At 42.1% G+C, this 19,277-nt stretch overlaps 1 long non-coding RNA gene across 1 annotated transcript; it reads right to left on the bottom strand.

The window, feature by feature from the left end:
• Positions 1-13,705: 13,705 nt before the first annotated feature.
• Positions 13,706-17,641, bottom strand: LOC134736874 (uncharacterized). The gene is made up of 3 exons (XR_010121289.1): positions 17,506-17,641; positions 14,116-14,171; positions 13,706-13,797 (listed from the first exon to the last, which is right to left on the bottom strand). It is a non-coding gene; the product is annotated as an uncharacterized lncRNA (long non-coding RNA).
• Positions 17,642-19,277: the final 1,636 nt, after the last annotated feature.

The raw sequence follows: 19,277 nt of genomic DNA on the forward strand, positions 1-19,277 counted from the left end.
AGCTCAACGTTTGACAAGGTCTTTTGTAAAACACTAAGAGGAGAAAGAGTCCTGAATGAAGCTAACCAGAGCTGGAGAAGCTTAAAGCTGGATTTTCTTTTGTTCAGAAAATATAAGCTTGACTTCGAAAAGACAGATGGTGGGTGTCTCTCAGAGACGATCTCTAACAGAGCTTGAATCTGATGAAGAATACCTGATATGGAAAGTGAGCAATGAGGTTTTTGGTGGGCGTGAGTCGAAAGAGCAAATACAAAAGCAAGAACCTTGCCGGGTTCTCTTTCCCCACGCGAGTGCCCAAGCTTTGATTCAAATTAATCTTGGCATTTCAACAACACTTAGAGGTATTTTATGAGCCAGAGCAAAAAGGGAGGGATCTGAGAAAAAAGATAATTTGGGGAAGAAAAGAGCAGATGCTCATGACAAATGTTGGTGAGGATGTGAAGAAATTGGAACCCTTATACATTACTGATCAGACTGTAAAATGGTGCAACCATTTGGAAAACAGATTCTTGGTGTCTTGGAAAGTTAAATATTGAGTTGCTATATGATCCAGCAATTTTACTCCTAGGTATATACCCAAGATAATTAAAAACATATGTCCACACAAAAACTTGCATAAATATATGCGAGTTTTTAATAATATTTATAGCAGCTCTGTTCCTAATAATCAAAAGGTAGAAATAACCTAAATGTCCATTAACGAATGAGTGGATAAACAAAATGTGGTATATCTATACAATGAAATATTATTTGGCAATAAAAATGAATGAAGTACTGAATATGCTACAACAGGAATAAACCTTGAAAACATGCTAAGTAAAACAAGTCAGACACAAAAGGCCACCTATTGTATGATTCCATTTATACGAAGAATCCAGAATAGGCAAATCTAGAGAGACAAAAAGTAGTAAAATATACGTCTAGGCCATGGCAAGGGCTGAAGCAAACCTCGTTTTGTTTGTAACTCAGATACTCTTTGGGAGAGGCTTTGGGTAAGATAAGGTCTGAAGACAAGAGCAGCCTCTGGGGACCGAGCTGTTCCCTGGGACATGGCAGTTACAATGACTCTTCTCAAGATTTGATCCAATTCATCTTAGCCTTCGAAGGGAGGAATGGGTGTGTTAAACATTCGTAACATTTTTAGTTCGTGTTCTTTTTCATCAAAGCTTACTTCCAGAAGGAGGGAGAAGTCAGCACACAGGCAGGTCATCTCAGTTTTTGATAGTTTCTAGAACTCTGCCCACTCAGGGATGGACATGTCATCTGCGTACTCATTGTTCATGCTACTCCAGCACCCACACATATAATTTCCACGAGAGCTGAGACTTTGTCCATTTTGTTCACAGCTCTATACAGAACAGTGACTGGCATGTAGGAGGTACTCAACATTTATTTTTAAACTGAGAGGTTGATTATATAGGCCCATTTTGTTATTCCCAAAAGACACACTTTGTTTTGCTTGCAGATTTATTTTTGTAATTGTATCTTCAAGTATACAGTAAAGGTCTTAAATTGTGAAAGAGTCATGGGTACTATTGTGACTATCAAGATGTGAAGGGTTGAGGCCTGGGCTGGGATTTGGATCCTGTGGAATGAGAACATCCAGCTGTGGGAATCCATCTGAGGCTGTTGGCCAGCAGCCCAGAGCCACAATTTCAAAATAAAGAAGGAACACAAGAAAGACTCTTATGTCTTTGTATAACTATTTGCTGTTACCAATCAGATTAGAATTAGTGCTCAAAGGTAAAGATAAGTGAATCTAAACAAAATTGACAGTCCTTTAGCAAGACTAAAAAAAAAAAAGAGAAGATCCAAATAAATCAGAAATGAAAAAGGAGACATTACAACTGATACTGCAGAAATTCAAAGGATCATTAGTGGCTACTATGAGCAACTATATGCCTACAAATTGGAAAATCTAAAAGAAATGACAAATTCCTAGACACATACAACCTACCAATATTGAACCAGAAAGAAATAAAAAACCTGAACTGACTAACAACAAGTAATGAGATCAAAGCTGTAATGAACTCTCCCAGTAAAGAAAAGCCTGGGACTCAGTGGCTTCACTGCTGAATTCTACCAAACATTTAAAGAAGAACTGATACCAGCCAGGTATGGTGGTTCATGACTGTAATCCCAGCACTTTGGAAAGCAGAGGAAGGTGGATCACTTAAGGGCAGAAGTTCAAGACCAGCCTGGCCAACATGGTGAAATTCCATCTCTACCAAGAAAATATAAAAATTAGCCAGGTGTGGTGGCAAAATACTGCAGTCCCACTACTGGGGAGCCGGAGGTGGGAGAATTGCTTGAACCCAGAAGATGGAGGCGGAGGTTACAGTGAGCCAAGATCATGGCACTGCACACCAGCCTAATTGACAGAGTGAGACCCTGTCTCAAAAAAAAAAAAAAAAAAGAAAGAAAAAAGAACTAATACTAATCCTACTCAAACTTTTCCAAAAAATAGAGGAGAAAGGAATACTTCCAAACTTGTTCTATGAGGCCAGTATTACCCTGATACTAACACCAGAAAAAGACATATCCAAAAAAGAAAATTACAAGCCAATATCTCTGATGAATATCGATGTAAAAAATCCTCAAGAAAATACTAGCAAACCAACTTAAAAAATACATTAGAAAGATAATTCATGATGGCCAAATGGGGTTTATCCTTGGGATGCAAGGATGGTTCAACATATGCAAATCAATCAATGTGATATATCATATCAAGAGAATAAAGGATAAAAACCATATGATCACTCCATTGATGCTGAAAAAGCATTTGATAAAATTTAGCATCCTTTCGTGATAAAAACCCTCAAAACCTGGGTATAGAAGGAACATACCTCAACATAATAAATGCCATATATGATGAACCCACTGCTAATATCATACTGAATGGGGAAAAACTGAAAGTCTTTAAGATCAAGAACATGATAAGGGTGCCTACTTTCTTTTTTTTTTTTTTTTTTTTTTTGAGACAGAGTCTCGCTCTGTCACCCAGGCTGGAGTGCAGTGGCGCAATCTCTGCTCACTGCAAGCTCCGCCCCCCAGGTTCACGCCATTCTCCTGCCTCAGCCTCTCCGAGTAGCTGGGACTACAGGCGCCCGCCACCACGCCCGGCTAATTTTTTGTATTTTTAGTAGAGACGGGGTTTCACCGTGTTAGCCAGGATGGTCTTGATCTCCTGACCTCGTGATCCGCCCGCCTCGGCCTCCCAAAGTGCTGGGATTACAAGCGTGAGCCACCGCGCCCGGCCAAGGGTGCCTACTTTCACCGCTGCTATTCGACATAGTACTGGAAGTCCTAGTTAGAGCAATCGGACGAGAGAAACAAATAAAGGACATCCAAATTGGAACGTAAGCTGTCAAATTATCCTTCTTTGCAATGATACGATCTTACATTTGGAAAAACCTGAAGACTCCACAAAAAACTATTAGAACTGATAAACAAATTCAGTAAAGTAGCAGGATATAAAATCAACATACAAAAATCAGTAGCATGCCTATATGCCAACAGTGAACAATCTGAAAAAGAAATTTAAAAAGTAGTCCCATTACAATAGCCACACATAAAACTAAATACCTAGGAATTAACCAAACAAGTGAAAGATCTCTGTAATGAAAACCATGAAGCATTGATGAAAGAAATTGAAGAATACCCCCAAAATGGAAAGATATTCCATGTTAATGGATTGGAAGAATCAATATCATTAAAATGTCCATGCTGCCAAAAGCAATCTATAGATTCAATGCAATCCCTATTAAAATACCAACGACATTCTTCACTGAAATAAAAACAAAAAATCCTAAAGTTTATATGGAACCACAAAATACCCAGAATGCCAAAGCTGTTCTGAGATAAAGAACAAAACTGGAGGAATCACATTACCTGACTTCATATTATACTGCAGAGCTATAGTAACCAAAACAACATGGTACTGGCATAAAAACAGACACATAGACCAATCGAATAGAATAGAGAGCCCAGAAACAAATCCACACACCTACATTGAACTCATTTTTGACAAAGGCCCCAAGAACATACACTGGGGAAAAGACACTCTTTTCAGTGAATGGTGCTGGGAAAGCTGGATATCCATAGGCAGAAGACTGAAACTAGACCCATTTCTCCTGCCATATACAAAAATCAAATCAAAATAGATTAAAGACTTAAATCTAAGACCTGAAACTATGAAACTACTATAAGAAAACATTGGGGAAAATCTCCAAGACATTGGTCTGGGCAAAAATTTCCTGAGCAATACCCCACAAGCACAGACAACCAATGCAAAAATGGACAAATGGGATCACGTCAAGTTAAAAACCTTCTGCACAGCAAGAAAACAATTAAAGTGAAGAGACAACCCACAGAATGGGAGAAAATATTTGCAAACTACCCATCTGACAAGGGATTAATAACCAGAATATATAAGAAGCTCAAACAACTCTGGAGAAAAAAAATCTAATAATCTGATCAAAAATGGGCAAAAGATGTGAATAGACATTTCTCAAAAAAAGACATACAAATGGCAGACAGGCATATGAAAACGTGCTCAACATCATTGATCATCAGAGAAATGCAAATCAAAACTACAACGAGATGTTATCTCACCCCAGTTAAAATGGCTTTTATACAAAAGACGGACAATAACAAATGCTGGTGAGGATGTGGAGAAAAGGGAACCCCTGTATACTGTTGGTGGGAATGTAAATTAGTACAATCACTATGGAGAACAGTTTGGAGCTTCCTCAAAAAAACTAAAAATAGAGCTACCATATGATTCATCAATCCCACTGCTAGGTATATACCCCAAAGAAAGGAAATCAATATATTGAAGAGATATCTGCATTGTCATGTTTGTTGTTGCACTGTTCACAGTAGCCAAGATTTGGAAGCAACCTAAGTGTCCATCAACAGATGAATGGATAAAGAAAATGTGGTACATATACATAACGGAGTACTATTCAGCCATAAAAAAGAATGAGATCCAGTCATTTGCAACAACATGGATGGAATTGGAGATGATTATGTTAAGTGAAATAAAAAAGGCACAGAAAAACAAACATCACATGTTCTCACTTATTTGTGAGATCTAAAAATAAAAAAACAATTGAACTCATGGAGATAGAAAGTAGAAGGATAATTACCAGAGGCTAGGAAGGATAGTGAGGGTGTGAAGGGTAGGTAGGGATGGTTAATGGGTACAAAAAATAGTTTAAAAGAATGAATAAAAGCTAGTATTTGATAGCACAACAGGGTGACTAGACTCAATAATAATTTAATTGTACATTTAAAAATAACTGAAAGAGCATAATAGGACTGTTCGTAACACAAAGGATAAATGCTTGTGGGGATGGATACCCCATTCTCTATGATATGATTGTTACTCATTGCATGCCTGTATCAAAACATCTCTTGACCTTGTAAATACATATATGGGGTGACACCTATAATGTATCCACAAAAATTAAAAAATAAAAATAAGGGGAAGGTAGGGCGGCCATCATGATGGTCAAGCAGTGACGGGTTGGGGCCAGGGTGACAGTTGGCAGTTGGAATGAGGGAACTGTGAGGAATATGAGAAGGTTGGAAGTCACCCCTGACCAGAGGGGGTGGGATATGAGAGACGGAGGTCAGGTGGCATGAGGCAAGGGAAGAATTTCAGAGGCAGGAAGAAAGTACACATCATAGCACCCTGAGCAGAAACAGAAATGGGAAGGGAATATGATCTGAGAGAGAGTTTCATCTGCCTTTACAATGCCCGAGGCAGAGATTGGCACACGAGGACAGGGTCTTGTCTTCTGGTGGCTTATGATCTAATACAGGACACAACAAGCTCACAAGAAACTGCCTCATAGGGCTGAGTGAAAATCGCTGACAGAGCACAGAATCACAGTCCTCAAAGACAGAGGAAGGAGCTTGACGTAAGTTTGGGCTCTCTGGTCCTGAGATGAAAGCAGGGCGTCAGGAGGAGGTGGCCAGTAAGTCTGGGGAGTTTAGGGCAAACTCAGAAGGGCGAAGTGAGTTGGGCACTGAGATTTATGAAATAAACACACCAAGTTGTGTGAATAAATGATCAGGGAAAGAGAGAGTTGCTTGAGGAGGAAAGAGAAGCCAAAGACCCTGGATCACTCAGAGAACTAGAGACAGCATGGGGGCTGGCGCCAAACTGCCAGGATTTGTTCTGCCCCTTGTTTCTTGTATGTTCCTGGGTCATTATTACCTTCCCTGTGCCTTAATACCTCCATCTGTTAAGTGGGTACTATTATAGTATCTACAGCAAAAGCTACATAAATTGACAAAGTAAAATGGCGGGATGTTGCTTGGTTCATAGTAAGGGTTCCATCGATGTTAGCCAGCCTCAGTGCATTAAGAGGGACAAAAGAGAGGCTGTAAGCCACACTGAGCTAGTGCAGCGTCACTGAAGTTCTAGTGGGGAGAGGGCTTTAAGAAGCAGAATGGGGTCAGGATGACCATGGGGAGCACATAGTGTGCACATGAATGCATTATTTCATTAATTCTATGCAACCCTGTGCAAGGGACTACTATCTGCCCAAGTTTACGGATGAGGAAACCGAGGCTCATAAACAGAAAGTGACCGGCACCAGGTGGCTTAGCTAGACACATGCGCAGCTGGAATTTGAATCTACAACTGTACAGTCCTACAACCCATGCACCCACGCTGCCCTTTAGGAGCCACCCAGCAGCATGAGGGGAAGGAACAGGCTGGCCCTGGCAGTGTGGGGCTGCAGCCAGGTGTGCAGTTCAAGTGGGCAGAGAAGAAACGATGTGGCAGATGTGGGTCACTCATCTTGAGACCTCTGGTCAAGAATGAGGGGCCAGGCATGGTGGCTCAAGCCTGTAATCCCAGCACGTTGGGAAGCCGAGGTGGGTGGATTACCTGAGGTCGGGAGTTCGAGACCAGCCTGACCAACATGGAGAAAAACCCATCTCTACTAAAAATACAAAATTAGCCAGGCGTGGTGGCGCATGCCTGTAATCCCAGCTACTCGGGAGGCCGAGGCAGGAGAATCACTTGAACCCGGGAGGCGGAGGTTGCGGTGAGCCAAGATCACGCCATTGCACTCCAGCCTGGGCAACAAGAGCGAGACTCCGTCTCAAAAAAAAAAAGTAAGGAATAAGGCAACAACTTGGGGGCATGAAAGGGTCACCTAGGAGTTTTTTTCAGAGGGGCATGCAGGACATATTTTCAAGCAGGGCAGAGATGGAGAAGGAGAAAAGGCTGGGGGTATAACTGATGGAAAAACGGCCTGGGGGGAGTGAGAAGTGCTGAAATTGGGCCACATCAGAAGGAATTTGTTTTGGACAAAAGGAAGAGAATGGCTACAATGGGAGGGAGCTCATTACTTTATCAAAGGAAGTAAAGGGTGGCCACATGCCCTTGCTCACTCTGTGGGAAGAAAAGCTGAACCCCACCTTGGCACAGGTGTCTGGTGAGCTGGGAGGGCACACTCGATTGGAAACCAGAACATTTGTGTAAGGGCTGGGGGTATCTTAGAGAAAGCAAGTTGGGTCCCTGCTGGGGATCAGACCAGCCTGAGCTCCAACCATCCACACACCCACCCAGGCACTCCACAAATTGTTGGGACTAACCAGAGAGTCAAAATTACACAAAACAAGAGATGCTGTCTTTGCCGATGTGGCTCACAGGCTGTGGGAGAGACTGGCAGGTGAACTGGCAGTTAATGCGGGAATGATGCTGTAACTGGTGATGTGAATGAGGCGGTGGAAGTCCTGAGGAGGAGTCCCAGTGCAAAAGTGAGATCTAAGCTCAGGGCTGCAGGAAGGGGCAGAGAGAGGAGCGGAGGTGAGAGTGTTAGGCAGGGCAAGCGGCTTCTGCAGGCGACTGGAGGAGCAGGGCACGATACCTTCCAGGAGCTGAACGGTGTTCTCAGCCCCTGGAGCACAGACTGCGGGTGTGGACAGGTGGCAACCTGCACTTTATCCTTATGTGACTGAAGGGCCATCGATGTCTTTTGAGCAGGGAGAGGCCTGATGGGATTTGGAGAGCTGCCTCAAATGCGTCAGTTTGTCCTGAGCCAAGATCGTGCCATTGCACTCCAGCCTGGGTGACAGAACGAGACTCCGTCTCAAAAAAATTTTTTTTTCATTTTCAATTATTCATTGCTAGTATCTAAAAGTATAATCAATTTTTGTATAGCGATCTTGTATTTTGTGACTTAGCTAAATTTACTTAATAGTCCAGGAGATTTTTTAAAAAGATTCCTTATGATTTTCTATAAATATGACCATGTCATTCAGCAAATAAAATTTGGTTCCTTCTTTTCCTATCTATATGCCATTTTGCACTTGCTGAGACCTCCAACACAATGTTAAATAAAACTAGTGAGAACAGACACCCTCCCCTTGTTTCCATTATTAAGGAAAAGGTATTCAGTTATTCAGTATTCAGAAAGTACTCAGTATTCAGTGTATGTATATACGTATATTTAGTGTGTATATGTATGTATCCAGTAAATTTTATATACATAATATATAGTATATCTAAATATAGAATATCATACCATTAAGTATGATGCTGTAGGTTTTTCATACATGCCCCTGATAAGGAAAAGGCTGAGGAAGTTCCCTTAAATTCCAAGTCTGCTGAGTTTTGTTTTTTTTTTTGAGACGGAGTCTTGCTCTGTCACCCAGGCTGGAGTGCAGTGGCGCGATCTCGGCTCACTGCAAGCTCCGCCTCCCGGGTTCACGCCATTCTCCTGCCTCAGCCTCTCCGGGTAGCTGGGACTACAGGCGCCCGCCACCACGCCCGGCTGATTTTTTGTATTTTCAGTAGAGACAGGGTTTCACCGTGGTCTCAATCTCCTGACCTCGTGATCTGCCCGCCTCGGCCTCCCAAAGTGCTGGGATTACAGGCGTGAGCCACCGCGCCCGGCCGAGATTTTTTTTATCATTAATGGGTATTAAATTTTGTCAAATATTTTTCTGTATATATTTAGATTATTATATGGTTTTTCTTTTTTAAAAAAGTATAATGAATTACATTGATTGATTTTTGAATATTAAGCCAACCTTGGATTCCTGGAATTAATTCTAGTTGACCATGATGTATTTGTGTGTGTGTGTGTGTGTGTGAGAGATATATATCTATATATCTATAGATATATATATTTAGTGTGTGTGTATATATGTATATTTAGTGTGCATATGTATACACAGTACATTTTATGTACATAATATATCTAAATAATATATACATGTTATATATACACATACATACATACATAGTCTTCAATTTGCATTGTTCCAATATGTACAAATTTCAGTCACCATGGCTTAAATAAATAACACGAGGGTGACCCAAAAATACAGTTCAAATCTCAAATCTCAGTTATCGAGGCATATTAACTGTAAGTAGTTGCATAAAGAGCAAACTTCACTGCTGGCTCCTCAGTCCAAAAGTCACTGTATAAGTGACAGATGTGCATCATGATCAGTGACCAGTCATGCCACTTCTTTCAAAGCCTCTCTGATCTCTTACTGCACGTCTCTTACTCAGTTCACACCACAGACAGCAAAATATGTCGTTGTGTTGCTTCCCCGGTTTCCAGTGATAAACTCATGTGGCATTCTATAAACAGGTAATCAAAATGAAAAGTAAGAAGGGTGGAGGTGAAATGAGTCAAACATAAATGCAGTTAAAGATTAAATAGTTGACCATGGGAATGCTGATGCTGCTATCATTTGAAACTACATCTGCAGCCAGAGGAACTTAGTGAAGGCAAACTTAGTGACATAAAGGTAGAAGCGGTTATGAAAAAAAAGATGATGTCTCAGAGGAAGTGTCTGTACTTAACTTTCCCTACTTTCTCATTTCCTGTGCACTATGTTTTTCATTTGTTTTCCTGTGAAATATATAATACATACATATACCAACATAACAATGTAACGTGCTCAGTTCAAAAAATTATAAAGTGAACATCCTCCTCCCTCCTGCCCTGCAGATGTATCCATCACTCTAGAAGTTGTGTTAAATGTTTCCATGTGTTTTTTTTATTGTTTTACTACACAGGAATTCATTCCTAAAAAATGCTTATCTTCTTCTCTTGCCTCACTTTTACTTTATGCAACTATCATTTTTCATGTCTATATTATATTTTTGAGATTGTGTCTATATTGATTTATAGAACTGCAGTTCATTTCCCCTGCAGTACTGCATTGTTTTATGACTGTATTATACACAGTATGGATTAATCCCAGTCATGATGTAGAGCAACAGAATCTTTTCACAAGAAATGACATACTGTGTGGTTCCATTTATATGCTCAAGAATATGCTAAACTAATCTGTGGGAATAGAGGTCAGAACAGTGGTTCTCTTGGGTGGGGGGTGTATAGTGGAATGGGAAGGGGCACATTTGGAAATGCTGGAAATGTTCTAAATCTTGAACTGGATGGTGATGGCCCAAACATAATCATATTGAAGATTTGCAAAGAATCACATTTACATGTTTAACAAAAAAGGTTAAAAAATGAATACATGAAAATATCGAGTTTATAAACAAGTATTAATATAAGCAAATATAAACAATTATTTATAAATTATTTCTGGAGTTTATAAACCAACACCTATAGCCACTTAAGAGATATTTTCAATAAATAAATGCTGAGCTCCGAATTTTTCCCAGTTGTTGCCATTCCACTAGGCATGTTTTACGAAAAAAGTGAAGTAACACTGTGTATAGGGGTTTATAAGATTAGCTATTTAATATTTTTTAAAGATAGGCTTTCATGAGTTCAACTACATTTTTCACTGAGAAATCTAGACATGCATGAACATAGGAGAAAGTGGCTTGCCAGGCATGGAAGGCTGGGGGCTGTGTTTAAACCTGCATGCCCACGTTGCCTGATCAAAATCCTTCACAAATGGTTTCTTCATGAGAATCTGGTCTTTCATCATGGCGGTCACCTTAGTCCTAGGGGAAAAGTATAGGACTTTTTTGTCCTTCTATGTCGTGAATTCTTTGTTTAACGTCAAATTATTCTTACCGCTGAAATCTTACACCTGTTAAAACCTTACAGGTTAGGTGATAAAAAGCAAGGAATAAGATCTGAGCTGGAATTCTGGCCTGGTCTTTTACTGTCACTTAGAACCAGGCCTGGCAAAAGAGCGAGTATATGAGAAGGAATAGCTACCCACATTATCATTATTGCTTTTATTATGGCACCTGTTCTTGATGATTTTAGTTTTTTTTGCTCTAAGAACAATGTAAAGTGTTTAGAAGCCGAATAAAAAGCATTAAGAAATACAATACAAAACATCCCCAAACCTTGCCCTTTATTGGAGTAATTCTCTCCTGTCTAATGGTTCTGGGACTCCAGCTCCTCTTCTGTGCCTGCTCCAAAAGAGGAAACAGCATGCCCGCTCAGTGCTTCCTTAGGGGAAAGGACACTTTTCTCTGCTGGATTGGCTGAGCAGGTAGATGGGATCATCCCTGCCAGCTGTTTCCTCTTTACTTCAGAAGGCTCTGGTGAACCACAGAAGAGAGAGTGGACATGATGCTTTGAAAAGTGTGTATCACCTTGCAGACAGAGGCTAGCATCCATTACCTACTCTCATTTCTCCCCATCCCAACCATATAAAAATGCTGGGACCTGCCAGGATGTTTAGGAACAAATTATTACCCATCCGTTCTTAGGGAGGCCCCAGTGAAAAAGGCCCTTCCAGAAATGCATCAGGAACAAGGACTCTTCCAAAAACACTCAGTATTGGGGAACAAGGCCTCTTCTAAGAACACCCAGCATTGGGAAAACGGTGTGCCTGTGTGGTGGCCAGGTGTCAAGGAAGAAGGACAAAGGCAACCCTCTCCGGTGCCGTGTGGTATAAAATGCAGAAGAGGCTTTACTGGAGAGAATCCTATAGGAGGAGAAGTGGAGTGTGCATGAACTTCAGATCCATCCTCCCACAGAGAGGCAGGCAGAGCAGGGCAGTGCTGGGCTGGACGTGTCACAGACAACTCTGTGGTATCGCAAAGCACTCAAGACGTACAGGGTGGGTGGCGGGCTAATGCTGTGCTTCTAGAGCTTTCTCAGGTCGGGGTTTTTGGGGCTCCCCAAGAATGTCCTGCCTGGAGAAAGAGGAGAAGAGAGAGGGATGTCTCTTCACTCTGAACACCACTATCCCTTGGGGTTGTGACGCTCCCCTAAACTGTCAGATCTAGAAGAGCCCCCAATATGGAGTCCCTGCTGCTCACCAAACTTCTATTCCAAATCTTTTCTCTAGCCCTGTCCTCCTCCACAGCCCACTGTTAAGGGCAATCTTCTACTTCAGTATTCCATTCTACTCCACAAATACCTCTGGACACCTTCCCAAAGCCACTTCTTTTCTGTGTTGGGAGGATCTGGAAAGTATGATCCTAAAGTAGCCCCAGGTGCTGCCTCCCTCTGGCCCTCCAGTCTGGCTGCCCCCAGGGGTGTCTTTCTTTTCTTTTTTTTTTTTTTTTTGAGGCGGAGTCTCTCTCTGTCGCCCAGGCTGGAGTGCAGTGGCGCAATCTCGGCTCACTGCAAGCTCCGCCTCCCGGGTTCACGCCATTCTCCTGCCTCAGCCTCTCCGAGTAGCTGGGACTACAGGCGCCCGCCACCACGCCCACCTAATTTTTTGTATTTTTAGTAGAGACGGGGTTTCACCATGGTCTCGATCTCCTGACCTCGTGATCCACCCGCCTCGGCCTCCCAAAGTGCTGGGATTACAAGCGTGAGCCACCGCGCCCAGCCCCAGGGGTGTCTTTCTAAGGCACCCAGGCACCCCTCCCAGGCTCAGAAACCTCCTGTGCTTCTTCATGCATCCAGGCTGCGATCTAGAACATTCCATAAAGGGCCTTGGTTCCTCTGTCTGAGAGTCAAGGTCCGTACCCTGGTGATGTGCCTTCTTCCGTCTCCACAGTGTTAACTCCCTCTGCTCTCTGGCCCTCACCTTCCCCCACTCATACCTGTGGCCCCATGAACACCCATTACTTATCCTGATCCTCTGGTTTGAAATGTGGCCCCCACCGTTCATGGGTCATTGAAATCCAACCAATCTCCTCCTCCTGCCTCATCTCCAGGAAGCTCTCCTTGACAGGACTGTGGCTGTCCTCACTACCTCACTCTCCCCGTCCTCAGGTCTCCTGAAACGCATTGAACCTCGTGCACACGTGGTTGGGAGGTTCTCCAGTTGATTTCTGCAGGCCAGTTCTGAATTCTCCTGTCAGGAGGAGATTGAGTCAGGAGGGACTGCACCGCTCTGCGCTCAGAGGGGAGGGGAGGAGTGGTCCCTGGTGTCCTCTGATGCCCAGGCCCAGCCAAAATACGGAAGACGATGTGCTACAGAGGAGCACTGGGCCGAATGTTAGGGTCCTGGGTTCTGCTGCTGTCTTCCAAGTACCCCTAAGCCTACTGTTTCTCTCTCGGGGCCTCAGCTCCTGAAGCTGCAAAATGGAAACAGATGGGCTGGGCTGGGTGATTCCTAAAAGCCTTTACAGTTTTCACAGATTCAGTCTTCTCTGAGTGGTTTTCAACGTTGTGCATCAGACTCACCTGAGGAACTTTTAAATAATGGCGATGTCCACGCCCCACTCCCGAGGACAGAAGATGGCAATTGAAGTGAGCCCACCCACTTGCAGTTTTCTAAAAGCTCATCAGATGACTCCGACGTGCAGACTCCGCTTGCTTGGAGGAAGAGGGCCGCCGACTAGGACCTGTCTGTTTTCAGACAAAGCGATGGGCTCATGCTGCCCCCTGGTGGTCAGATTGCTCACTTCAGGCAGTTCCACATCTTAGGGTCTTGCCGTGGGGCAGGAAAAATGTACCCAATGAATAAGGATGAAAGAGAAAAAGAAAGGAAGAGAAGAACACTACCTGGCTTCTCCATGACCCAAGGATTCACAGACTCGTGAGTATTCCCCTTCCCCACTGTCCCCTATAATAAAGTTTATATTATTTATAATAAATAAAGAGACTGAGTCCTGGGGGCAGTCATATCTGCCTTTGAAACCAACCCAATAATCCCATCGACAGTTTTGGGTGTTTCTTGTTTTTTTGTTTTGGATAAACATAGAAATTGACCCTTATGACTTTAAAGCTTGAAACTTACGTCTGTTTTTATGAGAGTTTCAGAGTTTCTTTCTCCAGGAAAGGACCATCAGGCCTCTCAAAAAAAAAAAAAAAAAAGTATCAAAGATCTGAAACTCACCAGATCATTGCATCCAGACTATGAAACTCCAGTCCCCTCATTCTCAAAGAACTGAAACTCACCAGATCATTGTATCCACACAGTGAAACTCCGGGCCCCTCATTCACCCTGACTGCTTCCTGACTCTTCCCGAGTTCCTGTTTTCTCACACAGTTACATTTCTTCCTTGCTGTATAAACCCCTAATTTTAGCTGGTCAGGGAGAAGAATTTGAGACTCCTCTCCCAGGGAGATGATTTGAGGCTGACCTCCCATCTCCTCAGCTGCCGCACCCAATTAAAGCCTTCTTCTTTGGCAATAATTGTTGGGTCAGTGATTGGCTTTCGGTGCCGTGAGCAGCAGGACCTAGGCCGAACCCCTGGTGTTTCGGTAACACGTTAGGCATGAAAAAGCTCCCTCTGGATCCACAGCCTGGGTGTAAGGGGAATTCAGAAGGTGACAGGCTTGGGGGAGCTTCTGACACAGCAAAGCCAAGCAGGACACTTGAGATAATGAGATGTTAAGTACCTGGAAAAATGAGTACCCAGTGCTAGGTTTATCCCTATTCACCAGTCGCCATGACACTGGGCAAGCTCATTTCTCTGAGCCTCAGTGAGTGCTGCTCACTGTTCTGAACACCAAATGTGTCCTGCACAAAGTCTGTCAAGGGCCACAGGATTTAACTGATTCCACACTCTCCAATCTCCTGCCCATTCCACATGGAGTAGTTTCCCAAACCTGGTTGGAAGTCTGCAAAAACTGGGGAGCTCATTTCTTAAACATAATATAAGAGAATGTGTTCAAAGTATCATTTTATCATCATAATACAATCTATATAATATGTTACTTATAAGAAAAATGAATTTAAAAAGCAGGTATGTCTCATAGGCTACAGCTTAAGGACAAGATTTGGGGGAGTGGAAGTAAGGAGTAGGCTGGATAACTCTCCAGTGCACAGTGGCCTACAAGGACCACATGGAGTGTGTCTGTTTCTGTGGGTGAGACCAGGCTGGGCAGTCTCCGGCATCAGCATTAATTATGCCAAGACTCGCTCTGTCAGGCCTCGGATCAGAGGAGACTATGTATAGAATATTTGGATGACCTCACACATGGCCCAAGCTCTTTCTAACCTTCTGTGCCTCATAACACCACTGCTTAATTCCAGCATCCCTCAGATCTCACCTCAAACATCACTTTCTTGGGAAGGCCTTCCTTCACATCCCAATCGAGTCAAACATTCCAGTTCAAATGTTCTCAAAATGCTCCATTTCTCCTTCAGAGATCACAGTTTTAATTCATTTTAAGAATTGCTTTGAATCACTATCCCCCAAATGAATGTGAGACTTGGACAGAGGGGACTGCCTGTGTATCTCTAGCACCCAGCACAGCACCTGACCCCTTTGCAAAGAGCTCAATAAATTGTTGAATGAGTGAATCCCATCTTCAAGAGAAATAGCTCTTTTCTGATTGTTCCTTATTTATTTGTTATCCTAAATTTTCCTACCATTAATTCAAGTGAAAATAATTCATTTTAGTATGATCCGTATAGCTATTTTTTATTGATTTCAAAAAAGAAAGACTTTATTTCTTTTTTTTTTTGATTTTTTTTTTGATTATTATACTTTAGGTTTTAGGGTACATGTGCACAATGTGCAGGTTTGTTACATATGTATCCATGTGCCATGTTGATTTCCTGCACCCATTAACTCGTCATTTAGCATTAGGTATATCTCCTAATGCTGTCCCTCCCCCGTCCCCCAACCCCACAACAGTCCCCGGAGTGTGATGTTCCGCTTCCTGTGTCCATGAGTTCTCATTGTTCAATTCCCACCTATGAGTGAGAACATGCGGTGTGTTTGGTTTTTTGTCCTTGCGATAGTTTACTGAGAATGATGTTTTCCAGTTTCATCCATGTCCCTACAAAGGACATGAACTCATCATTTTTTATGGCTGCATAGTATTCCATGGTGTATATGTGCCACATTTTCTTAATCCAGTCTATCGTTGTTGGACATTTGGGTTGGTTCCAACTCTTTGCTATTGTGAATAGTGCCACAATAAACATACGTGTGCATGTGTCTTTATAGCAGCATGATTTATAGTCCTTTGGGTATATGCCCAGTAATGGGATGGCTGGGTCAAATGGTATTTCTAGTTCTAGATCCCTGAGGAATCGCCACACTGACTTCCACAATGCTTGAACTAGTTTACAGTCCCACCAACAGTGTAAAAGTGTTCCTATTTCTCCACATCCTGACTTTATTTCTTAAGATAACTTGAGAACAGGTTATTCATACATTAGAAATAGGGCTAGGGGCCATGGCTCATGCCTGTAATCCCAGCACTTTGGGAGGCCGAGGTAGAAGGATTGCTTGAGGCCAGGAGTTTGAGACCAGCCTGGGCACAAAGTGAGACCTGTGTCTCTTTAAAAAAAATTTAAAAATTAGCTGGGTGTAGTGGTGCTTGCCTGTAGTGGCGCACCTTTAAACCCTGACCTGTCTGGCTGAAGTATTTCATGAAGCCTGTAGTCCAGATACTTGGGAGACTGAGGTAAGAGGATCATTTGAGTCCAGGAGTTCGAGGCTGTGGTGAGTGATGACTGCGCCAGTGCACTCCAGTCTGGGTGACAGAGTGAAACCTTGTCTCAAAAAGAAAAAAAAAAGAAAGAAAAAAAGAAAAAGAAATAGCTGCAGATTATTGATCTCCACCTTTTTTACAGTAATATTTTATTCTAGCATCCTTCTCCTTGCTGCCCATGTGCCCGTTGGCTTTTCAGCTTTGTTTTTGAGAGAAAATATGCACACACACCCCTCCACTTGAGTTGTAGTATACTCACTATACAGGCCAAAGGTAATGTTTAGCTTCATAAAATTCCATCTGAACATAGACAATCATTGTCTGAAACTCACAGTCAAGAATTGTGATTGTTTGCCTTCCATTGGTTGGGTTGATTCCAACAAGACCTTTGCTACTTAAAATAAGGTCCTAGCTTCAGGAACACATTGGCATCACTTGGAGGTTGTTAGAAATGCAGAATCTTAGTCCCCACCTCAGACCAAAGAATTAGAATATGTGCTTCAATAAGATACCTCAGTGACACACATGCAAAGAAAAGTTTCAGAAATGCTGGATTATCAAGCTGTTCAAAGTTCGTGGTTCTTCTGAGTAAAGCAGAGTACTCATGGCTGGGTCTGGAAAAGCTTTTCTTTTACAACTCTTCATGAAATCTTAATTAAATGTGAAAAGGCTAAAAAAAAGGTTTAGTTAGTAATTTTCCAAGTAATCATGTTCGACAAGCCTGTATACTGCTTACAAAATTCGCGTTGGTCTTATTCCTCTGATGAATGCCACATGCGCACTTCTCTTTATCTGTTTCATGTTTGCATAGGTCCAGCAAAGGGATGTTTGGTTGGTCAGTATCACTGAGCTGTGGCCATGTTTAGAGGCTCATTCCTAGAAAAATCAATTAACTTTCAATTAACAATTAACTTTCATTGTAAACAAAACAAAACCACCTTTAAACCTTGAACTGTCTGGCTAAAGCATTTCAGGAAGCCGTGGAAAACCACAGGGTAAAGGATAAAGGATGGGTAAGTACTGAATATACTACAGATGTAGATTAGTGAGGAGAAAGGATAACTCATCTCTTTCATGGGCGATCAACTCACAAGAGCTCCTCATATGATGACAGCTGGTGGCTGGAATCAGCTCACTTTTGAAGCCCTGATTCCTCCCTAAGCAAGCAAACAATCATGTGGGATATGTGTGTGTGTGTGTGTCTGTGTGTGTGTTGTTGATGGTTTCCTTTTCCAGAAAAAAAAAAAGATAACTAAATTGGGTTTCTTACCATTATCATTTTTATATGAGTTTAGATATAAAAAGCCAGGTTTCTGAAGATTTGACTACCATTAAACAAGATGAAAAAGATTTGATAGACCAAATAAAGGTGAAGTTGTAGGCAAAACGTAAAGGCTGCCCTTTTATATCCAGGCAGCCAAATTGCCCTCCCAACACTGGATGTCACAGACTCTAAACCAAATAATGAAATGTTACAGCTGGCAGAGCTCGTAAAAATCTAGTCTAACACCGTATTTGTTCAGATGACACTAAGAAATTAAAGTGACTGGCTATCAAACCAAAAACTAGCATCTGGGTCTTCTGATTTGGAATCAAGTGTTATGATTGTCTGAACCACGCTACACACAAAACATAATACCTCTCCTTATGGAAAAACAGCAACAAAACAACAAAACAGAAATACATAAGGGCAGGGACTGTGACTGTTTATCGCTTGATCTGGGATAGCAGAAAATCATGTATTTACTAGCACTCAATAAATACTTGTTGAATGACTTGCAACAGATGAAGATTTGTTAAATATCTACTGAGGGTAATATCTATTATAGATATTAGTTATATTATAAGTATATATTACTGTATAATATATTACTATAATTAGGCAGTATATGGGGACATGTTTACATTATTACTTTCATTTTATACTACTTCATTATTCACTACCATTGCTGTTATTATCAGAGTCGTATACAGCTAACACATTAAGGTGAAGATAGAGGTCATCATTTTCCCTCATTTGAGAAAGAAGAAAAGGAAGACTGGTAGGAACTGGGTGTATATCATTCCTTGGAACCTGTAGATTTCTGGCTCTGCCTTTTACTGCCATTTACAACCAACCCTGGCACATGGTAAATGCTAGATAAATGGCAGCTGTGAGTATCACCACTGCTGTTGTCACCATGTTACCATCATGGCTTTGTGCCAAGCCTACTGCTCCATCTTTTCTTTTTAATTTTTTTGAGGACTCGAGGGGATGAGGTCTTGCTTTGTTGCCCAGACTGTTGTATCACATTCCTGGGCTGCCTCGGCCTCCCAAAGTGCTGGGATTACAGGCTTGAGCCACCACGCCTGGCCACCTGCTCCATCTTGATTTTCCCCTGACCCACATGGATCCCATGAATCTACCATAACAACTACTTCTCCCTAGGTGGGCTGACCTCTCTTAACTTTGGCACTCACATTTTACATAGATTACAAAGCACCTGCCTAGTCTCCTCCTGTCTAGTC

This window comes from Symphalangus syndactylus, chromosome 6 (genome assembly GCF_028878055.3).
Source record: "Symphalangus syndactylus isolate Jambi chromosome 6, NHGRI_mSymSyn1-v2.1_pri, whole genome shotgun sequence".
NCBI classification, from domain to species: Eukaryota; Metazoa; Chordata; class Mammalia; order Primates; family Hylobatidae; genus Symphalangus; species Symphalangus syndactylus.